This window comes from Polistes dominula, unplaced genomic scaffold (genome assembly GCF_049000335.1).
Source record: "Polistes dominula isolate Pdom_NZ unplaced genomic scaffold, Pdom_raw_medaka scaffold_35, whole genome shotgun sequence".
NCBI lineage: Eukaryota > Metazoa > Arthropoda > Insecta > Hymenoptera > Vespidae > Polistes > Polistes dominula.
Window position 1 is genome coordinate 1,585,105 of NW_028300968.1, and position 26,445 is coordinate 1,611,549.

Sequence of the window (26,445 nt, forward strand, 5' to 3'; positions counted from 1 at the left end):
GTGTTACTTCTCTCTTATACTTTATTCTACAATCTCCCCTTACCCACCCCCCACCCCCAACCCCACCCAACCCATTTTAACTATATATTCCTCGTCTTCTTTCTCTTCAGAGATTTCTATGCTGTTTTCACAACGCTTACACCCCTCCCTTTACCCTACCCTACCACACCCCACCCCACCCCACCCCACCCCCCTCTTCCTCCCCTGCCTTCGGCATTAAAGACAGGGATATGCACGATCATCGGAATCGTGCTTACTGCCGAGGTTACACACCTATCGATCCAATGATGGTTGTAGTAGGTATTTTAGTGATGATGGTGTATGTTAGTTTCAAATGGACAGCTGGATGGATAATCGATTGGGATTTTCTACCTGAAATTATTCATGCTTGTTCTTCTTTTTTTTTTTTTTTTACGATTTTAGACAACTCGTTTTTCCCTTTTTTCACCAGAATTTATTATTTGATAAATTATATTGTAAAAATCTTTTTATTTTTTTAACGAATGTCTGTTTTTTTTTTTATTTATTATATATTTATTTATTTTAACGAAGAAATATTCGTAAATGTATTGTAGCACTAATTGAAAGAACGTTTTATTGTTTTTGTTGTTGTTGTAATTTAAATCTAAATACAAAGATTGTTAGAGAATCGTGTAAAATGGTGACAATCCGAACTGAATTATATTATTTAATTATATTTAAATATTTAATTTAATTTTATTATCATTAAATTCTAATTATATTAAAATTTTATGTAAAATTATTATATACTCTATTATAATATATAATATATTTTATTTAATATTTAATATAGTGTATATATATATTTATAATACAATTAATATTATATTAAAAATATTATAAATAATAATTATATTATAAAATAATATAATATAATATAACATAATTAATAGTATAGTAATATATTTAATATTATATATATATATATATATATATATATATATTATAATTTTATTTTATTATACTACAATTTATATATATTTTATCATATATAATACAACCACACAGACACGCACATAACATATATATATAGTAAACAATATATTTAATGTATAGCACATACGTAAAATTATTATTTATATATATATATATGATAAAAAGGAAAATTTTATGAAGAAAATATCATCTATTAATACCGTATAATTTACCATCGTATCATAATATATACAGTGGTATAATAATAAGTATAGACCGTTCGAATTGGTGCCGCCCACAAACCTGTCAGCATGATACGAGATCCATCGTCGATCATTTTTCTTTTTTTGGTTTGTATTTTTTTTTTTTTTTTTTTTTTTATAGAGTTTAGAGGTCGACACACACATTAATCCAAGTGGAAACACGAAACTCATTAGTTTCTATTAATGAGGATTTAAAATGATTACAATAGAATGGAGATAAATAGATGGATAGATATATAGATAGATAGATAAAATAGATTGAAAGTTTCAAATTCATTGACAAAATGAGATTCTTTTATTTCTAATGTTTATTTTTCCAAATTTATTTTCCTAATTTCTTTCCTTTTTTTTTTTTTTTAGTATTTTGGTATTTGGTATTTTATTATTTTACCATCGTTGTATTTGCTGCAATTAACTTTTAACGAGTTCCTAATTCCAATAAATAATAATAATAATAGTTGTTTTTATTTTTACTTTTTTCTTCTAAATTTATTTTTCTAATTTCTTCCTTTTTTTCTTGTCATTTTGGTACACTTTGGTATTTTGGTATTTGATATTTTTTATTTAGTATTTTGTTATTTTACCGCTGTTGTATTTGCAGCAATGAACTTTTGATAAGTTCCTAATGCCAATTAATAAAAATAATAATAATAATAATAATAATAATAATAATATTTGTGTTTTCGTTTCGTTTACCAAAATTAACAAAATTCCTTCGATTAATTTGATCCCATTGAATTAAATCCCATTCTTTCATTTGTACATTTAAAGTGTCCCACGAATATACGAAGTAAAGGTTTTTCCCTACACTTTGAAAAGGGTTACCAACGAGTTGTTCATCGTTCAACGACGATTATCAAGCGTGGAAGAGAGAACAGAAGAAGAAGAAAAAGAAAAAGAAAAAAAAAGAAAAAGAAGAAGAAGAAGAAGAAGATCCTGGGCATTCGTTTCCATCCGCATAATGTCCCATGCGCCATAAATATCACTCGCGTACGCACTCGTGCGTGCACGTATACGCGAATCGTGCGTGCACACCCACGCTGTTTCTCTCTCTTTCCCTCTCTCTCTCTCTCTCCCTCTTTCTCTTTCTCTTTTTATTTCATTCTTTCTTTTAATATCTTTCTTTTATTTCTTTCTTTTTCTCTTTCTCTTTCTCTTTCTCTTTCCCGGTATATTACCTTTCTCGCAGTTCGTGCGGTTACGTCAGGTATTAAGAGGCCGTGCCCCCCCGGTGACGAAAGTCTCAAGGTTACATCGTGCAACCAGAGTTCGATGACTCGCACGATTTTCGAACGAAAACGTCCACTTTTCTAAGAACGCATTTCCATACGTGTATACACTCAAACGGTAACTCGACCCCATATAAAATCGATTACACTCTATCTAATTCAATCCAACCAAGATTCTGATCAGATTTCTTATCATTCATACAAATTTTGTACATTTGTTTGTAACAACAATTTGAACAAATCAAAACTTCATCTGAACTGTGTTAATCATTTTATAATTGAATTTTAATATAATTCAATATTAATAACACAATTAATTATATTTATATACCATATTATGGGTTTCATTGACACAAATTAAATGTGATGGTACTCATCAAAGAAATTTTAATTATTTTTCGGTACTCCTAATATTTTATAAAGATGAGAAATATTATTTGGATATTATATTTAAATAGATATAAATAATAAAATTTAAATAAAATAATATAAATAAATATAATAAAAAATGTAATAAGAAATAATAATAATAAGTATATAATTTAAAATAATAAATATAAATATAAATATAAATATATAATATAATATAAATAATAAAATTTAAATAAAATAATATAAATAAATACAATAAAATATAATAATAAAAAATATATAATTTAAAATAATATAATAAATATAAATATAAATGTAAATATAAATATATAATATATAATAATAAAAAATTTAAATAAATATATTATATTAAATTATAATATTATAATTTTATAATTTTATAATAATAATAATAATAATAATTTATATTTATATAAAATAATATATTATAGTATTATAATAATTATATATAATTTATTTTTATATTACAACTAATATATTTTATTCCTTATATTATTAATATTATATCTTATATTACATAATTATATATATAATATTATAATTTATACATAATATAATTTTAATATAAATAAATTTTTTAATTATTATTATAATTAATATAATATATATATAAAACCAAAGAATAACTTTATACAATACTACGTTTCTTTGAGTGAAATTTAATCGAAATCTTACCATTAGTTTCATTTGTAATAGTAGCAAGAGATATTAAAAATGGATGAAAAAAAAAAAAAAGAAAAGGAAATAAATGATAAAGAAATAGAGAGAAGTAAGATGAAAGGTCAAAAAAAAAAAAGGGAAAAAGGGAAACTATGGAGGAGAGGAGACGATAAGACGTTAGTTGGTGCTGCTGTTGGGTCGCTGACTGACGTCCGTGACTCGTGGCTTTACTGCACACGTGTTTTATAAGTTTGCTGTGTTGTTCATGCTCTCGTAGTCGTGGCACGTGGAAATGAACGTAGAGTAAAATACAAACGAACATAAAAAAGATAGAAAGAGAAAGAGAGAAAGAGAAAGAGAGAAAGAGAAAGAGAGAGAGAGAGAGAGAGAGAAAGAAAACATGATCAAGAAACTCGTGTTCCTATTATTTAGTATTTTTCATAGACCAAACAGCTATCACGAGTTATGGTTCATTCGATAATTGGACGAAAATTGTACGAGAAATCATTCTATTAAAAAAAAAAAAAAAAAAAAAAATCTTACAAATATTTTCCCCCATATCCTAGACACAGCGCGTAATTGGTTAAACAATTGGTAATAAAAATCATTTCTAAAAATGGATTTACAAAATAAAAGTAGAAATGTTAAATGAAAACGTTCAAGTAAATTTACCCATTTCACACATAGATACTTTTTTTCCTATTAAAAATATCTAAATAAAAATTCCATTTATCTATTAACATTATGATTGTTAAATAAAAGACTGGATGGCTCAAAAAGCATTTTTTTTTTTATTATTTTTTTTATACACCAGTCATTTTGAAATAGGTATAATGAAAAATGGTGGTATATCTAGTGTTAAGTATAATCGATTATTTTGTTTGTTTTGTTTTTTTTTTTCTTATCGAAAACTTACGAGAAGGGTTTTTATTTTCTTCAACATCTTCGACCTAAGAAAGAAAGAAAGAAAGAAAGATAGGAAGAAAGGAAGGAAGAAAGGAAGAGAAGGTCCGAGCATTGACGCACACAACCGGTTTTACAAGAAGACAGGTACTACGTATAAATATTCTCTAAGTAATTACAAGAAATTGCGTGATGCCGGACGATGAGTATCCATAAATATTAATGCGACGTGTTATTAATAAGAGGAAAGGTGCGACAACGTGTATTAGACGGAATTAAAGCGAAATAGAAAAGGTGCTTACTTCTCTGGTTAGCTTTCGAGTTCTGTAAACTCGACCTATGTTTCTTTACAACTTTCTCTCTCTGTCTCTCTCTCTCTATCTCTCTTTCTTTCTTTTTTTTTCTTTTTTTCTCATAGATATATTAATGCAATCAGAGACGAGAGCAACAGAATATAGAAAAAGAAATAGAATAAGAATAACGCGTTAGATAACGTATAAACGTTTGCAAGTGGTGCTCTGACCGTCCCGTTAGCGATGACTCGCCCGATTACGTTGACTTTTATCGTTTTACCTTCGTCGAATCGCGAATCGTAATTATTTCCGCGTACCTTTTTGCGTTATATATATATTATATACTTCTTCTTCTTCTTCTTCTTTATCTTTATTTTTCGTTTAATTTTTTTTTCTTTTTTTTAAGAATATTCGTGACAAATCGTATTACCTATGGTTCATCTTCTAAGATTTTTCTTAACTTGTCAAACTCTGAACAGAGAACATGAAAGATTCGTTTAATACTTAAAACATTTATTCTTAAATCTAAATATTATTTATACAACTTTCTGAATGATAAGCATGTGTATAATTTTAATAATATTCTTAACCCGTTTGAGTACTGAATTATTTGTAGATTTTGTATGCATGTATAATGGATTTCATTTGTTATTGTAATTATATATGGATTAATATGTAATAGTAAAAATACACATTTTATTTGGAATATATTTATATTGGTAATATAAATATATATTTTTGTAAACAACATTTTAATTGCAAAATATTAAACAATATATATATATAAAACAAAATAGAAATATTAATATATATATTTGATATATTTCTTCAAGCTTTTTAAATTCAAATGACGAGTCAGACACGTTCACCGTAACTTTGCCCAACTAAGCAGATGACAAGGTCTCACTAGTCAAATGTATCCAAAGGGTTGATTAATTAAATTTAAGATTATAACCGTTCGAGAATATTTCATTTTTTGCATACTTATGTAATTTTTGTATCACACCTGCACAGTGATAACTTTGAGTGTCAAAATTATATTGTAATATAAGAAGAGTGTATTTTAGAATATTAAAATAATTGTTAATTAATCGATGGAAATGTGCATTAATGTCTAAAAGCTCGAATTGTATGATCGGAGTATCGACCTATTCGAAATTCACTTATAAACTGAGACGTTGTTCTCTAAAACAAAACATTAATTAGAAAGTTGTTTATATGACTTTTCATATGTTGATCATGTGTGCAACGGTAATAATAATTCTAATAAAGAGTTTTAAACATTATAACGTTCTGATTTTACTATTTTTTGCAATTTAATGTTAATTTTTTATCACACCGTCCCAATAGTGACTTCGTGAATTAAATTGTTCTGTACTGTAAGTAAAGTTTATTAGAATACATAAATAATTATTAATTAATCAATAGAAGTGTCTTACAATTACGAAGTAAAATAGCCCGGTAAACGAGCCTCGTGAAAGAGCCTCGTAAAAGAGCCTCGTAAGAGAGCCTCGTAAGAGAGCCTCGTAAACGAAAATTGTCAATGTTTCACTTTTAACACGTGTCATCTGCACACATGATTTTTAGTAATTTTTCTAATTTTTGTTGAAATGAAATAATGCTTTTGTTTACCTAAAATTTAATCTTTTTTAAAAGAATATAGGCAAAGTCAATTGTAACAATAAATAATTGAAATTTATGAAATTATAATGCAGTGTTATCGCTATCATGAGATTCACTGTAATATAATATAATTATATTATTAACACCTGATATTATAGGAAATGATTATCTTTTTTTTTCTTTTTTTAACATAATAATATTCTATCTATTAATTTATCTATTTCATTTGATTTCTTCGTGAGTGTAGAAGAAAAAAAAAAAAGATAAGAGTGTGCATCGGAAACATTCAATTTTATTCGAGTAATCATTTCCTTCATTTCTTCTTCTCATCGTAAAAAAAAAAAAAAAAGGAAAATTCTGCGTGAGTTTTTACGTGAATCGAATCAAAGTAATACCTACCCTTATATTCGTGCTGGAATATAATAAAAAGATCAAAAAAAAAAATATAAGAAAAGTTAGGGGTAAAATTGTACTGTATCTAAACTCGCATATTCTCGAACGAAGATTTAAAGAAAAGAAAAATAAGAATAAGAATAAGAAGAAGAAGGCAAAATATAAAAATGTACTCTAGATCGGGCCGTTATTGTCGAAGTTTACCGCAATAAGTTTCCAGGATAATCTGCGCGTAGATGGAGGAGACTAGAAACCAAAGGGAGGAGGTATAGCAAGAACGGATAATGACAGGCCCCTGGACTCGTTAGGTGCCCGTAAACCAAGAACAAAAAGACCTACGAACCAACCAACCAACCAACCAACCAACCAACCAACCAACCAACGAACTAACCAACTAACGTACGAAGCTACGAACGAACGAACGAATGGAAGAAGGATAAAAAGAAAAAGCAGGGCGCACCTGTGCCTAGCTGTAACACTTTACTACCTCGATGATGTAAACGTGAACGTAAATGAGAATAAGTGGCTGGACTTAAGAAAATTACATTTTGCCAGTAAGTAATGTACACCAATCAGAATACAAGACCAAAAGTCACTCAGCAAACGATAATCATACTTGCTATTGTATTTTGAGATAAATGAAAATGAATAATCGATAATTGAGATAGTATAATTAACACTATGGTTCCACGTTGGTACCATGCGAAAACTATCGAGTAAGTGCTGGTGGTTCCACGTTGGTGCCAACCAGAAATTATCGCGCTTGCGCGATATACATATATATCATATATATTATTAAGTATGGTATATATTTGGTATATTATGGTATATATATATATATGGTATATTATTAAGTACGATATAAATATATATACCTTAAAGTATATATTGATTATATATTTATACTATATATATATATATATATTAACATTTATTAAATATATTATTTGAACAAAAAAATTTAGATTAAACGTGCGTGCGGATGGCATAGTGTTAATAATAGAAAAATAATCAAAAAATAAGAAAGAGAACGAGAGAGAGAGAGAGAAATAATTTCTTTATTTCATTTCATTAGAAAAAAATCTCATCGTTCACGACCCTTAAAGAAAAGAAAAAAGTTCATTCTATCGTTAATCTCGTACATCGTTAGGATGATAATTCATCGTCTAGTTAAGTCTCGTCTTGAACATTGAACGATGATGAAGAGAGAAAGAGGAGGAGAGAGAGAGAGGGAGAGAGAGAGAGAGAGTGTGATAGAGAACCGGAATGAAGAGGAGACAAAATTCGATTTATTTTACGAGCCAACGAATCCCGCTTTTAAAGATATATATAAGTATCCCGATAGTTGTTGTTGCTGTTGTTGTTGTTTTTACGACTACTACCTTAGAATGAAACGATGGAAAAATTTCAAAACGCACTTATACCATACATTAGCGAAAGTTTTACCAGAGATTTCGTAAAAGCCATCTCCTTTTATAATAATTCGCATCGTGTTCATAACGTCGCGTTCAATTGGTACCTCATAGTAAAGAAAGGGAAAGATAGAAAGAAATTGTTTGACTCGAATGACACTCGGTGTCTTAATAGTACCTTTGAACCTTGCACATTTATCCCTTATTTTTCTTGCGATATTCCAACACCGTTAATTTCAACATTTAACTCCCTTCTTTCATTTACAAAAAAAAAAAAATAATAATAATAATAAAACATTTGACCCAAAGTAATTGAGACAATTTCTATTAAATTGATCATCTCACAAGGTTTGGATTATTCTTAACGAAAGTTGTCTTTTGATCTTCACACATTTATTCCTTATTTTTTTTTTCGATTCTAACACCGTTAATTTCAACATTTAACTCACTTCTTTCATTTAAAAAAAAAAAATAATAATAAATAAAAAAACATTTGATCCAATATAATTGAGACAATTTCTATTAAATTGATCATCATTTCACATTTTGATTATTCATAACGAAAGTTGTATTACTCTCGATTATTTCTTCTATGTCAAGTAATAAAATAACAACCAGATAGAATAAAAAAGAAAATGAATGAGAAATAAATAAAAAAAAAAAAAAAAGAAAAGAAAGAGAGAGAGAGAAAGAAAAAAAAATTACCTACGAATAGAGTTTCACGAGAGCACGCGAACGCGAGAGGAGCATAAACACGAAGCGTTATATGAGCGTAAGGACGCAGCACATCGTCGTCGTCGTCCTCCTCCTCCTCCTCCTCCTCCCATCCCCTTTTCTTCGTCGTCGTTGTGTCGTCGTCGTCTTTCTTCGTATATACGAGAAAGAAAGAGAGAGAGAGAGCGAGAGAGAGAGAGAGAGAGTTCGAAGAGGAGGTGAAGTTCATTGCCTTCTTCTCATGCGAGTTGCACCGTGCACCAGTGCTGGTGGTGGTGGGCACCACTCTGCTTGCGTACGCGTTTCTCTCTCTCTTTCTTTCTCTCACTATCTTACTATATACCTATATTCGTATTGGAAAGATGCGTGAGTGAGTTTTACACAGTTTTACACAGTCAAACGGAACCTACTACCATCACCATCAACATCGGCAGAAGAAGAGAAGGGAGAGTTTTCTCGGTGTATTTACGGGCGTGTGTTAACTCGAATCTCTCTCTCTCTCTCTTTCACTTTTTAAACTTCCCCCTCTCCTTCTTTCTACTCTTTCGATCCTCGCGAGAGAGTGCATATGTGACGCTCGTAAATATACGAGTCACGTGCTGCCTGAAGACGTCAAAATGTGAGACGTAACTCACATGTAAGATACACCGGTGCACCGCGACTCCCACGCAAGATCCTCTACCCACCCCACCCAACCCAACCCCCCTACTCCTCCTCTATCCACACACCTCCCTTAAAACCACCTATTTCAATTCCTTCTTCTTCTTCTCCTTCTTCTCCTCTTCGTCACCCTTATCACCCTCTTTTTCTTTTACGAACGATTCTACTACCGTCGTTTCACGGTCCTCGACGACTTTCAATCGGGTATTGTTCTCGGATCGATGACGATCCACGAGGGTTTTATTAGCGTGGAATCGTATAATTTTGTCGGTTCTCTTATATCTTTTACTCCCCTCTTATTTCTTTCTTTATTTTGTCATTCTTGCTTGCTCTCTCTCTCTCTTATTCTCTTTCAGTTAACTCAGATCTCGGTAAAGATGTTTAGCAAGTGTAACGACCGATTCTGAATACTTCCCCTACATCTTTGAAAAATTTATTTCACGGATTTATCATTGCGTAGTTCTAGCTACCGAGTACTATTCAAACTACCAATCTCTTTCTACTATTATATATATATATATACATGTATATATTTATTCCTTCAGGATATTCGAGAGAAACCTATCGCATTTCCGAAGACAGAAACGATTAAGAGATAGTATCTATCTTACAATGTTTCTTACTCTCAATCTCTTACTGCCAACTTGAGAAATTATATTACGATTATTTCTATGTATTCGAAAGATTAAAAACAAGTAGATATATATACATATTATGGTTAATATGTTTAACGTGAGTGTTGTGTAAAATGATCTAATTTTTTGAACAGTGTATTTTAAATGACAAGTATTTTACAAATGAATGTATACATATGTACAAAATTAACGAAACTCATATATGTATATATATATATATATTTACATAAAGTATGTAAATATATAAGTAGGCAGATTACGTTTAAAGATTAAAAGCAAGTAGATATATGTATATGCATATGTTACGGTTAATATGTTTAATGTGAGTGTTGTGTAAAATGATGCATTTTTTGAACAGTGTATTTAAATGACAGGTATCTTACAAATGAATATATATATATATGTATACAAAATTAACGAAATTCATATATACATTTACATAAAGTATATAAATGTATAAGTAGGCGGATTACGTTTGACTGACTTGACAACGCAACGTGTGCATTGCAACAAGTTCTTGAGAATATATTGGAAACGTTGAAGCCACGAGTGTGAAAGAAGAAGAAAAAAGAGGAGAAAGAGAGAACACGTTCGTGTACATGCTTTACATATATATATATTTTCCTTTTTTGTTATCTATATATATATATAAATAAATATATAGTGCATGCGCACGAGTACCGTTGCCACCGTTCGTTGAAAAGGGACGAAGAAATTACGTTGTGGCGCAGCTTATGCGCCCTCGGGGCACCATTATATGGTAATCTCTGTATCTCCTTCTTTCCCTCTCTCTTTATCATTTGGTCTTTCTCTTTTCTAACATAGCTAGAGTTTCTATCTCTTTCTTCAACACGACTCCGGTAAAACATGTTACACGGCGTTTCTCCTTTTTCCACAGTTCCCTCTGTCAGAAGTTACAACAACCCCACCCTATTCCTACTCTATCTCTCTCTCCCTCTCTCTCTCTCTCTCTCTCTCTTTCTCTGTCTTTCTTTCTATATCTTCGTCCCTTTCTCCCTTTATAGTTTGTTTTCCATTTACCACTAGGTAATTGCACACGTTCATTCTCTCTATCTATCTTTTTCTTCTTTTCTTAACTCGGAACACATTTAAAGTTTCTTTTGTATCTATTTTAACGTTGACCATTTCTATTCGGTTTCCTGGTTATTTTCATTCATTTTTATTTTTCTATGAATATCGAGACCATCTTACCCCCTTTGTCAGTTCACCTTAGCTTTGTTCTTTTTCCAACCAAATCTATCTCCGATTTAACGTACGTGATCTTGCGTATTGTAATATCATTTGGACCTAGGAAGTTCAGGTCAATATTCTTAAGAAAGATGAAGCAAAGATTTCTTCTGATTTCTTTACAATAATATGTCAAGGTTTATTTTTTTTTTTCTTTATATAATATATGGAAGATTATATATATATATATTTTTTTTTTTTTTTTTTTGTTAAATAGGAGGCTTTTTAATTCAGTCGGTTTCTTTTCGGATTTTAAACGAATTACACCATCCTCCCTCACAACCCACTCCTCCTTCCTAGATCTTTTTCCTTATTGAAAACTCTCTCGCAAACAAGAAAGGTTAACGTACCCGGTGATACTCGCGGATGACGAAGTCCATGGAAATCGGATCGCACGAAAGGGGGTGGCTTGTTTTGCTCTCGCAGCTTCGACGAGACGGAAACTTGCCGGATTCTATAATGGGTAAAGCGATACGCGGTCTCGTTTATGGTTAAAGACTGCCGGACGAAGAGAGAATGACAAGAAGAAGAGGGTGAACTATATGAAAGAGAGAGAAAGAGAGAGAGAGAGAGAGAGAGAGAGATAAAACTTGTCCCTGTGTGTTCATATGTCTGTATATATGTGTAACAGTGAGAATGAGAGAATGAGAGAGTGAGAGAATAGCGTGTATGGGTTGTATGCCCATACTCTCTCGGTAATTTAAACGACGAGCTCGTATGCACGGTTCCGATGAGTTATGGGGTGTTAAAGCATAGGTGACTTAACTGGGCGTTGTGCTTGAGAGTAACTCGTGAATCCTTCGATCTTCGCCTCACCGCTAAGGTATTACGGTGCTTTGCACGATTTGTAAACGTCGAGTCCGTTAAAACGGCACGTTAAACGTGATTTAGAGATGGCCTTTTTCTATTATCTCTTCTTTCGTATCTTTTCTTCTTGATTACGAAAAAACGAATTATACCTATATTCTTTTTCTTTTTGTTTTTTTTTTTTACTTACTTACTCATATTAACCTTTTAAATATTTTCGTAGATTTTTCTATGATCATTATTTGGATTTAAATTAAATTTGTATTTAAATATTTATGTTAGAATTATATAATATATTTTTAATATTAAATGTGTATCGAGTTTTATGTAGAACTATTTAGCTATTAATTTTGTACATAGAAAAATTGTACATAGAAAATATATATATAGTATTATAATAGTACTACTATATTTATTTATATAGCATTACTATTATATAATATTACACTAATATTTAATTACCTAGTTTAGTTACTAAAACACTAAATACTTTAATTAGTGTTATATATAATACTATAGTATTATAATAGTACTACTATATTTATAGTATATATAGTATTATATAATATTTTACTACTATTTAATTACCTAGTTTAGTTACTAAAACACTAAATGCATTAGTTAGTGTTATATATATATATATATATATATATATATATATATATATATATATATATTAAAATGTCTTTATTATATATTATATATTTATTATATATTATTTAATATATACTATATATTAATTATCTTTAAAATATATATATATATATAAAATACTTGCATGTATTCCATAAATTATATGTTGAATCATGAAAAATATTTTATAATTATCTTTGTCTAATCTAAACATTACACATGAATTATTTAATTTTCTATTAAACAAAACTTTCATATATCTAACAAATTTTTCAGAGAAATTTAATAATCCTAATGCATCATATAAACATAATATAACGTGTGTAAAACTTATTTAAACTAAAATAAAATTAAAAAAAAAACATTTTTTGGTATTATCTAATGTTTCCTGACATGAAAAGAGACAAACTTCGTACACGCGATCAACAGATAGAGGAAACAAAAAAAAAAAGAAATGCACTCGCATAAAAGAAGAGAAATAAGAAGAAAAAGTATTAAAAGAAGAAGATACTGAAGCTGAAGAAGCTGAAGAAGAAGAAAAAGAAGTAAAAGAAGAAGATGCTGAAGCTGAAGAAGAAGAAGAAGAAGAAGTAGAAGGGGTCCCATTTAAAGGCTGCTCAATCGGCTGAATTGGCGGCTCAATGTGGCGCGTGCTACCAACACACGCTTCCTTCGTTCAACTGAAGTATACTGTAGCTGCTGGGCTCTTTTATTATATTATGTATTATTATCTACTTATCGAGCTATTGTCCGGATTGACTCTATTGCATTCGATCTCGGCGTACATTATTTTTCTCCCCTCTCTCTCTCTCTCTCTCTCTCTCTTTCTCTTATTCTTTCTCATTGTTCATAGACGTAGATGATATTAACTCTCGGAAGCTTATATTCCCCTTTTTAAAAGTAAAGAAAAAGATAATAAAAAAAAAAACACACACATTGAGACTCTTCTGATTAATTAATTGAATTTTTTTTTTTTTTGAATTTTAAAGTAAGAGAAAGAGAGAGAGAGAGAGAGAGATCTATTTAACCTTTTGACTGGTATGGACGCATATATGCGTTTATCAATATTAATGTAAAATAATGTAACGTTGATATGCATATTGATTTTTTGTTTCAAGTCTTGTCACATAAAAAAATTATTTTATATTAGTTTAAATTATATATTATATTATATATTTTAATATATATATATATATTATATTATAATTAATATTATATTATATTTTATATTTTATATAATAATAAATATTGTATTATATATTCTCTATATTTGATATTATATTAAATATTATATTATATTCTAAATTTAATATTATATTAAATATTATATTATATTATATTTTATATTATATTAAAAACATTATATTATATTAGATATTATATTTTAATATATATTATATTTTATGGTAAGAACATTAATGTGGTACACAACTAGATATTCAAATTTTTATAATCACCCTATATTCATTCATACAATCGTCAAAATTATAATTAACTTCTATTAATGATTATTATTATTCGATGCAATTGACTTAATATTATTGTCCAATCACAATGAAATCAATTTATACATCTCACTATAACTTCAATCTCTCCTGATTAGACTCAGTATATATCAATGTACTTGGATTGAATAAATTTCACAAAAGATATCTTAGAAAAAAACAAAAAACAAAAAGAAACATATATAACGAACATTAACTTCCATAAAAAATAGCAGAAAAGAAACAAAAAAAAACTCAAAAAAAAAAAAAAAGAAAAATCCCCCAAAGAGAAAATGAGATAAAGAAACTTTATATCTCTTCGTAAAATTATTTTTAGAATTTTCGTCGTAGTACGACCGTTGTATATACCGTTGATACAATCAAAGAAATTAGATCGTATATTTATTCGTCGAGCGTGACGCGCGATCGAGCAGAGAACTCGGCTACGCTTGTGGACCGAAAGAAAGAAAGAGAAAGAGAGAAAGATAGAAAGAAAGAGAGAGAGAGAGAGAGAGAGAGAGAGAGAGAGAGGAAAGTAGTGAAGCTGGTCTGGGCTGGCGCATGCCACAAGTGTGCCCAACACGCTCCTATTGGGTTACAACCTGGCACTCTTCTTCTTCTTCTTCTTCTTCTTCTTCGTCGTCGTCGTCGTCTGGTGTAGTATTACGGCGCGTTATGCGACATATTACGCTGTGGAAGCCCTAGGGTTCTTCTCTTCTTCCAACCTCCTTATCCTCCTATTCCTCCTCGTCCTCCTCATCCTCCTTCTCATCATCCTCCTACCCTCCCCCTATACCCTTCTTCCACCTACTCACAATGAACGCGCATTCTTCGCGTTGCGCGTTTCTACTCGCACGTGAACCTGGAAATACGATGAGATCGTACGAAACAGTGCAAGAGAAAGAGAGAAGAGAGAGAGAGAGAGAGAGAAGGAAAATGTTTGTAAGAGTATGAGAGAAAGAGAGAGAGAGAGATAGTTGGGACGAAAGCCGACGAATTAATCCGACTCCGTCATTGTCCCCTCTTTCTACTTCATTGGCACGTTAATTAAGACCGGGGCCAGAAGTCGGAATTAAAAAAAAAAAATAAATAAATAAAAATAATAAAAGGAAAAAGAATAGAGAAAAATGAGAGAGAAAGAGAGATATTGAAAAGGTGAAGGGGTTGGTAGAAATTCATCGATGTTTTTTTGTTCAAACATATCAACTTATTAGGATAGAATTATTATAATGGTGTGTATCTTTGTTGAAATGCAATACAAAGTGCATCAAACTTAGAACGCATTTTGACAGCAGTCTGTCACGTGTCAAAAGTGAAAAATATAATGGAAATATTGAAATGTTTGATTTCGACTATGGTATTCAATGGTGTTTAACTTTAATGTTATTAAAAAGTGTTTTATATCTTTAAGTAACCAACAGGAGTTTTGTATTATATTAGAGATAGTTTAGATAACAAAGATTAATCTAGGTTTTATTAGATAAAAATGTTTTTTATTTCTTTAAGCAAATTAAGGACAATTTTAGATGACAATTTCTAGATAATTCTATTATATTAAAAATTTTTCTAGGGTTTCTATTATATTATATATAGATATAATAGATTAGTATATATAATTATTTCTATATATTACTATATATTAGATTACTTCCAATTTCTAAAGTTTTCTATTATATTAAAGACAGTTTACATAACAAAGAAAAACTGAATTTTTATTAATTAATTTAGTTTCTTTAACCAAATTGATTCAAATTGTAACCTGGTGTCATTTAAAACTCTCTAGAAATATTTAAATATTGATTTCTACTATGTGCAACGGTGTTAAGTTGCAATACTAATTTATTAAAACGTGTTTTATATTTTAAAAAAATATCTTAAGTTTTCTATTATATTCGAGATAGTTTAGATAACAAAGAGAAAGGTTTTATTAGTTAACAAAGATTTTTGTATCTTTAACCAAATTGATTCAACGTGTAACCCGGTGGCATGTAAAACTCTCGTAAAACGTTCATCCCACAACTATAAGAAGATCCGTGCTACTTCATAGTAGAGAAAACGTGCAACACGCGCCGTTTATAAAATCTTTCTGTGTAGTAGTAGTAATAGTAGTAGTTTTAGCTACAGTGTACTATTTTCCCTCACTGACAATTTACGCGCTAAATTGAGCGGCTCTTACAAGCGAAAACGCAGTTGGTCTACGCGAACTGATAGTTAGGAAACACACAAACAACGGTTCAAACGATAATCGTAAAAATTCGACGAAATTCGTTCTTTAGTCTTATTTCTCTCTCTCTCTCTCTCTCTCTCTCTTTCTCTCTTTCTTTCTCTCTCAATCATGATCTATCTTTCTTCGCCAAATGTGGAACACACACATCTAAATAGTGGTACGCCGCATTATTTCAACCAGAGTTAACGGGGCTAACATCCAACAACACAATGAACGTTTACGCAACGTAACGCGGTTGGAGATAAGAAATCCCACCGTGGTGTAGTAAAACTCAATAAATGGGGCCTGGGTTTCTCTCTCTCTCTCTCTCTCTCTCTCTCTATTGGTTTAAAGTTTTCTATCTAGGTTTTTTGAACTATTGTTAGCAATCCTTTCTCCCTTCCCCAAAGTTCTCTTTTGCTAGCAAAGTCCAACATCGACTATCACCATTATCATCATCATCATCATCATCATCATCGTCATCATCGTCTTATATTAGTCGTCATTGTTGTATTGTGGTTGCTCGTTATTGCTGGATTTCTCGCTAAGAACATTTATGGCGTGTTCAAGAGAAGGCGGAGTATAATATGGTGTGTGTATACGCCTTCGCTATCAGATCGGACTAAGAGTCCCGTGGCTTGCCCGAGTTATGGTTAAGTGGATAATAGATAATAGCTCGTGGCGAAAAGATATTAAACGATAGTACCATAGAAAAGAAAAGAAATGGTTAAGAGGGTGTGATCAAGCTCAGTCAGAAATATTTAGAAAATTAATTACTTCAAATAGATTTAGTTTTTCTTAGTTCTATTTAACCCTTTCAGTGGTGAATACTTTTAAATGAAGTGTGTTTTATATGTATGGAATAAAATTTATTAATCTAAAATCTAATAATAATTTATAATAATTAAATTAAATTAATAATTAATATATAAATTGTATATGTATTTATAGAAATTACGTGTCACGTTGTTTGTCCGCAATTGACTCCTAAACTACTGAACTGATATTAATAAAATTTTACACACTGTGTGCAGTTTCATTCAACTTAAAAAGATAGGATAGTTTATATCATAATTTATAATTGCAATATTATTTTATTGCGAATTATTATAATAATTAAATTAAATTAATAATTAATATATATATATATATATATATATAGTTGTTTAAATCCAATTAAAAAATATTTACGTATATTAATTAATATAATATAAATAATATTTTATATAATAATCACAAACAACACCTTTTAACAATTTTCCTTTCAATATTTTGTTTTCAGATAATTGTCGGAATAAAAAGAAATAGTTTTCTCAAAGATTCATCTTCAGCAAGATCCATCAGAAATAAGAATCATCTCGGGTGGACGCGTGGCAAACTTCTCTTAGCACGTGACGACTGGTAAAGTAAGTAAGTAAGTAAGTAAGTAAGTGGCTGGTCTTAAGTCAAAGTACCGCGAGCACAGGTGTGCGAACGTAATCGCGATGTCACGGCCGAGTCATGGCCGAATCACGAAACCCCCTTCTTACCTTCCTGTCCCTCCCCTTTTACAATCTTTCTCTCTTTCTCTCTTTGCTCTTCCTTCTTTTGATCATCTGTTTTTTTTTTTTTTTTTAACTCTTTCTTTTTCTCTTCCTCACTCTTTTTCTCTCTGTCTCTCTCTCTCTCTCTCTTATCGTCAATCTCTCCTACCATCAAACACAACGAACCCGTTTACGCAAAGAACCTTGGGACCTTTCTTACTGCCACCGTAATATCTTGTTTTATCTGGCCACTTTCTGAAAGTTGTTCATTACTTTCTTGTTGACCTGAAGGCAAAGCCACCATCCAACTATAACTTCTTTCTCTACCTATTTCTATCTTCGTCGTTGAACTTGACCGATCGTCATGGAAAAAGTCTCTGATCACGTTACTTTAAGAACACTTTAATGTCTATTATTATTTTTAAAAAAAAATTAGAAATGAAATGAAACGAAGAAAATAGAAAATATTGGTAGTAATGATATAACGAGTTTTGTAACATTTTAATACGTTAACAATTTATTTCTAAGAAATTATTTATAAGTAACAAAAAATATTAAATATTAAATTAAAATAATAAAATATTTATTGTAAACTAAAATTGCACGTATTATTTAATCTTATAAATTACCTAAAAGGTACTTTATTAAAGTACCTAAATTCTATTCTACAAAATACCTAAAGTACCTAATTTTAAAAAAACACACACACACACCAACAAATCACATTATATTGTTCGATATTTCTACGAAAGTATTTATAAATAAAAAAAAAAAATATAAAATATTAAATTAAAATAATAAAATATTTATTGTAAACTAAAATTGCACTAATTATTTGATTTTATAAATTACCTAAAAGGTACTTTATTAAAGTACCTAAATCCTTCTATTTTTTAAAGTACCTAAAGTACCTAATTTAAAAGAAAACAAAGTATTTTAAATTGCATAAAAATTCAACATACGTTATCAGAAACAATTTGATTAGAAAAAAAAAAAAAACAGAAACCAACAAACAACATAACATTGTTCATCCTGAAATTGCATAATACAAATGAATATACAATTTCAAAGATTATATCCAACACAATAATAATCTTTTAAAGAAAATCAACAAATTAGATAGATCCAAAGAAACGGTCCAACAACGTTGTTATACTCACTTGATGAGAAACGATTTAATATTAAACAAAAAAACCATAAAATAAAATAAAATAAAAAGAAAATAATAAGAAAAACATGTAGAAATAAAACGAGTTTAGATAAATAAAGTGTGGTCCGATGATGCGGCAGAAGCAAGTAAGAAAGCAAGAAAGCAAGCAAGCAAGTAAGGAAGCAACCAGCCAGTGGCAGTCGTACCGGAGACGGTAGTAGCTACCGGAGACTCCTCTCCTTCAGGGGTGGATGACTCCGGGGTCGGGCTTGCTTGGTAGGTCTCTCGACGTGCAGCTACTGTTCACCACATGGCCTTCCACCTCTTTCTCTTTCTCCTACATACATACACATATATACACATATACTCTCTCTCTCTCTCTCTCTCTCTCTCTCTCTCTCTCGTTTTCTCTTTCGCGGTACCCGAGAGTCCGCAATTATTGCCAACATTCTGAACTGACGTGACGTGACGTGACTCTTTCTCTTTCTCTCTCTCTCTCTGTCTGTTATTCACTCACTCTCTCGGCCCATGTGCGAGGTCAGCCTTTGGGGTTAGGTGAAATTACGGGCGGCGGCAGGCGCCGTGCCGAGGAACGAGTTACGTGTACGCGTGCCGTAGCTTCTTTTAACATATTACCCATCTCTTTCTCTACAAGATATCTTACAACTTCATGTAAACGTGTCAGAATGAGAGAAAGATCAAAATATAAAAGGAGGATTTATAAAGTATGTTTCATAATTAATTTCTCTTAAATCATACATTTATATCATACAACCATACACATACACGTTCTAATACAATTTTAATCGTGTCACATTTATTAGTTGAATCAATTTTTAAAAAGCAACAAACTTTGAGTTATTCGTTAAAGAACAAAATAATAATTTGTTCGTATAAAAAAAAAAAAAAATAAAGTAATAGAGATAATCGAAAAGAAGTTATAGTTATAAAAAAGGACAACAACACGGTGTTATTGGTCGGTGGAGAATGGTAGATAGATAGGTAGGTAGGTAGGTAGGTAGGTAGGTAGGTGCACGCGTGCACGTTCTGGGCGGAGTAGGAGAACGATCCCTAGGGCCAGGAGTCATCGAGTGACACACGCACGACCGCCACGCTTCGTGGTCACGGTCAAAGCGCACGCGGAACACCACCAAGAGTTCCAACAAGAAAGAGAGAGAGAGAGAGAGAGACACGGTTCGATTGCTCTTGTAAACGGAGTGCCTCCTGCTTTCAGAGAGTAAGAGAGAGATAGATAGAGAATAAGAGAGTGAGTACACCATCGGACCTCGAAGATCCAGCCACGAGGTTCTTCGGTTTCCAACATGATCGTCGAGATCGAATTCGATTATCCTGCTACGGAGAACAAGGGATCGCGATATACGGTTACATTCGTGAGCAGCGATAAATGCGAATCCTAGCAAGTAGTTGTGAAAATAGTTGTAGTAGTAATAGTAGTAGTAGTTGAAAGAAAACTATGATTCTATGTAAGCGTATCGATGAGTTAGGTTCTTTGTTTTGTATTTAAGTTAATCGAATTATTAATTAGACCAATGTAGATTATCTTACGTGTCAATCCGATGAACATAATTATTCCTAGGATGAGGTAGGACAGGTAGGTTTCCAATAACGTGGAATACTATAACTACTTTTTGTGTGTGTTAGAACTAAATCGTGTTATAGTTATACATATACTATATATGTTATATATGGTTATATATATATACTATATATGTTAAATAACTATAACATGGTTTAGTAGTTATATAATATATAACTATAACAAAATAATATAGTTATAATGTTTTTTTTTGTAGTAAATATTATAATAATAAAAGTAAATTATAATATAAATAAATAATAATAAAGTAATATTTAGTAAATATTATAACTATATTATTATCCATTTATTATTATTAATAATAATAATATTATATATTATAAATAATTAGTATAATATAGTTGTACACTAAACCGTGTTATAGTTATATAATATATAGTATATAACTATAACATGGTTTAGTTCTAACACGATACAAAAAAATTACTAAAATCTTGATACAGCACATTGATAACACAATGTTTTACTGCTTACCATATTTAAAAAACTAAATTACATTAAAATAATAACATAAAGAAATAATAAACTTTCATGTGTGTGTGTGTAACACTGCATTTTCTACAAAACTATCTACCGTCTTACAAAATGTTTACCTGTTGTCACATTCCGCATACATTTAAATCATCTTACGATTTTAATAAAATTTATAAAAATCTACCCTCTCTTTACTTGACCTTTAACTTCAAACTAATGATCGAGCTAATGTAATTATAATTAGGAATATTTTTCGTGATACGAGATGAGTAAGGGGAAAATGAGAAACGTTTAACCTATGGCGCCCTGCCCTATTCAAAGGATTTTCTTAAAGCCGACTAATACTAGGCTCATCTTCTCTATATCTTTTTTCTTCTTCTTTATTCTTTCTCTCTTTCTATTAAACCATAAACGAGCGTAGACGTTAAGGATGATCTCGTTACCAGACATCGTAACGTGATACGCAGCACGATCTAAAAGCAAGCTTCTGTCCTTTCTCTTGTAGGTTACTACCTAACTATACTATTCGGTGTAAAACGGTAGCTCAGAGATTCCGTGTCTCTCAGTCGTTTTAAACGACTAATACTCACCTCTCTCTCTCTCTTTCTTTCACGTATAATGCTCGTACTTTAATGAATATTACGAGACAAGATATTACAAGTTGTCTCTCGATGACTCGAGTTACGATCAACCGAGCCCAGTAATGTCGGATAATTACGAAGGAGGGATAGGTTGAGATAGGAGATGTCATCGTAGGCTCCATTAGGCTACCAGGCAGTCAGGCACGTTCTCTTTCTCTATTCCTTCTTCTATTTCTCTTTTACAATCCTGAATGCTACTACTTCGAACAAGTATAGAGTGAGTGAGAGTGAGAGAGAAAGAGAAAGAGAGAAAGAGAAAGAGTTTAATCTTTTCTGCGATGGCCGCAGCTTCCCTTTAATTAGGCTTTGCTCTCCGTAACAGCAAAGAAGAGGAGCCCCACCTGGGTAAACCTTTTTCTTTTCCAACCAAGTAGCACCCATCGTCTGTTCAAAGACAAGACGAAAGGTTATTCCACTTTCGCGAATACCGCGTTTGCAACGCTACTTAGCGGCAAGGCTTACTTTAATGAACAAACATTAATTAAAGTATAACTTTAAATAATAAAATATGTACGTCAGATTACGGGAGAGTAATTTTACGATCTTTGATCCTATTTAAATTTTTATTTTTTATTTTTATTTAATTATTTAACTTAATATTATTATTATATATTTTTTTTAAATTAAGACAATTTAACTCGTAATTCTTAGGATTTTTAGATACATCTGATTAATCGTTTGATTATTTTAATTTTTTTTTTTTTTTTTTTGATAAATAATCGAGTATCCCATCGTTGGGGTCATTCACATTTAAAATACTGGTCATACCGACACACACAAAAAAAGAGAGAAGAGAAGAGAAGAGAAGAGAGGAGTCTTCCGGTGAAATGATCACCGACATTATCAAAATTAAGTTTAAAACGGCGTAACGCGCACGTATGTGTGCCTGTATGTGTCTACGTGGCACGTATGCAAGAAGAAAATTGATAGCACGTCTTGCTCGAGTATATATCGAAGGATGGTAGGTTCCCGTGCGAGTGCTATTAACAAGCAATCATGTTTATATATATATATATATATGTGTAATATCTTGGTAAAATTATCAGTCTTTTTCAAGAAAGGGTTGGAGGTGGTATGATGGGGGTGGGATAAATTCGCGACGCGTTTGTTATATGTCCAGGACATTCACCTTACGTATGAATCACAATGTATTCATTTTGATCGCATGTTTGCGAAACGCTGAATACCGGAGCTTCGAAAAAGAGAAGGGGGATGGGAGGGAAGGGAGGAGAAGGCGCGCGGATACAGCCCATACACGCCCATCACCTTTGTTAGACCCTTTTTCAATCCTTTCATCGACCCTTTTTTAAAAGAAACGAAACCAGAACAAAGAACATTGCTATCTTCAAAGGCACCGGAGATACTTTGAACATTTCTCTCTCTCTCTTTCTCTCTTTCTTTCTTTCTTCCCTTTCTTTTTTATTCTCACTCTTTCACTCTTCTTTTAGATACTTCTTCAATGAAATACGAAAAATCTACATTTTATTCCCTTGTCATAAAATGAAATGAGGGTAGAAAAGGAAGCTTCAGATTAAGTACAAATAAAAGAAGGATTTAGTTAGATTTATACAATTTTTTTCTCATCAAAGATTTTTTTAAGATCAATGATAAATATCATAGAAATTATATTGGAAGCTTAACCTATTCAAAATACCAATTCAATTCTGATCATTGTGATCACTAATTCAATGTGGACGTCACATAAGCTGAATTGGTAAGTCAACCTCTGCGGTTGCTTTCTTGTTAACACGTCACTCAATAAATCTTTAATCTGACACATATATGACAACTCACGTAATTTTCGTGTAGTACTAATCTTCAAACAATACGTGTCAAAATTTCATGGCATTCTGACCATTAGCTTAGGAGTTACAGTTATTTTAGTGACCCCACTTTTGTAATTTTCAAGACAATGAATAGCAAAGAATTTGGTGTGTTGGTTAGACACTTTCTTGATGGGGAAAAATGCTGTTGAAGCCAAACAGTGGCTTGATAAGCATTAGGAAGACTCTGCACCAAGGAAATCAACTATTATTTACTGGTATGCTGAATTTAAACGAGATCGTACAAGCACAGTTGATGCTGAACGCTGTGGTTGCCAAAATTCGGCAGTTGTTCCGGAAAACATAAAAAATGTCCACAAAGTAGTTTTGAAAGACAGTAAAATAAAGTTACGTGAGATAGCTGACACCTTAAGGATGTCAGAAGGTAGTGTCTTTACAATTTGATATAAAAATTTGGGCATGAGCAAGTTGCTTTCGAAGTGGGTGCAGCGTTTGCTCACATCGGACCAGAAACAACAACGTATTAGCAATGCTTGTTGGTGAAGTGTTGGGGGAAGGGTGTAAAGAAGAAAAAGAAGAAGACAACGACAACGCATCGTACGGGTAATATAAAAGGGCTCAAATTATCCAGGAAGCAAACTAGAACCCAGACGAAGTAGCCTATGCTTGAACGTAAAGGTCTTTTCTCGAGTATGTTGTAGGCCATTACATCAAAGAGAGAGTGAGGGGACCTTCTTCCTACGAGCAAAAGAGAAAGAGGAGGGTGTTCGAACTACGTACCTATATTGACGTAATTTTCACAGCGAGAAAAAGAAAGAGAAAGAGTAAGAGAGAGAGAGAGAGAAGAGAAAAAGGAAGAAGGGCTTCCCCTCGAACGATTCTACGATCTCTGATGCAACGTATAATCAAACGAACAGCGATGTGTTCGGGTCAGTGGCTGATAGCATCGATTCCTTTTATTTTTTTGACTTTTTTTTTCTTCTACACATACGATTATACTATCTCCCTCTTTTTCTATTTCTCTATCTATTTGTCTATTTGGCCCTTTTATTCTTTCTTCTACGATATTAATGATTTACGTGTGTATGGATAGTAAGTATTGTAATTATAATCTTTCTAGATAAACGTTATATGAAGTTTGATATATGAATAATTATTTAAATGGATTATTAAAACGTAATCGATAATTAAGTATGAAACTATTTACGTAATTATGTATTAAAAAATTATAAATTAATTAATAGATAATATATATTATATTATTATATATTAATACACATGCATTTATACAGATTAATAAATAATATAATATATAATATAATTATAAATTAATTAATACATAGTTACATAAATATTATATTAATTTATTAATTAATGTATAAATTACATACTTAATAATTAAATAAATAAATAAATGAAACTAATACAATTTAAAAGTGATTTAAATTATAGTCTGATAATATGAATCATGTGTGTATACGTTAACTGTCAAAATGTTTAACACGTGTCCCCGTTTTTATATATATATATATATAAACTGTTTATACATTTTCTTATATCACTTTGTTAATTTTACTTAACACTTTTTTTTATATATTTCATTTTCGTTTATTTCGTTTTCTTTTTTTCCTATTTCTTATTCTTTGTTTTCTTTACTTTGACAGAGAATAGGAGAACACCGACCACCAGCTGCGATCGTGGATGTAAGTAAATTAAAAGGCACCAAAGATGTATCATACGGTTTACTTCCGATCTTATTGTAAGTCAAGTATTTCTCTTATGTTGGTAAAATCAATTTTTCCGTTTGAAAACACAAGCTGTTTGAAACGATAAAGACGTTTGTCTCACTGCATAGTCTCTGATATCAGACAGTTAAAAAAAAAAAAAAAGAAAAGAAATGAAAGTGACATTATTTTAACATAACGTGTGTATCGCTTAAAATGATTTAACAGTAGGTAACCTGTTGTTGGTACCTTTGACAGGTGAATCGTGACACGTGCGATCGTGTCGTACGTAATCGTAAATAATAAATTACAGTGTAGGATGTAACCTGAAACGATAGATTTTCTGTCGTCGTACATTTCTGTAATATCTTCCTTTTAGTATTTTCTTTTTTTTTCTTTTAATATCTCTGTCTTTCTTCTTTTTCATTTTTCTTTATAAACAAGAAAGAAAGAAAGAAAGGTGACTTTCTTTTCGAGAAAGACTCTGTCAGTGAGAAAATTTCGCAGCTCTAATTTTCGTGCGTATCTCTACTCTCGGATAACAATGTCGGTTACTTGTTATTATACTTCATCGACTGTACAAAGAGAAGTCTGTAATTTGTGGAAGTAATCGTAACGAAATTATACCTTTAAGAGATCCACGAAGCAAAAATACAAGGTATCCCTACTTGAATGCATAGCTTTTTTTTTGTAAGCTATTATCAGGGATCATGCACGGCATCTATTAACAGAAAGGAACCTTATCGTTTCTTCTTTTCTCTTTCTCTCATGACTTTTATTTTATTTTATTTTATTTTATTTTATTTTATTTTATTTTATTATATTATTTTCTTCTTCTTTTTCCTTTTTTTCTTTTTTTTTACATCTTCTACCAAGAGAAATAGAAAGAAAGAAAGAAAGAAAAAAACGTTCCAAAAGGGTCCCCCATATCCCAAGGGTAAAATGTATTCTTTTTTTTTTGGTGATGAGTTACGTGTATTAGTGTTAGATAAATAACGACGTTATTACCAACATAATGGGGAATGATTCTAATGCTAGA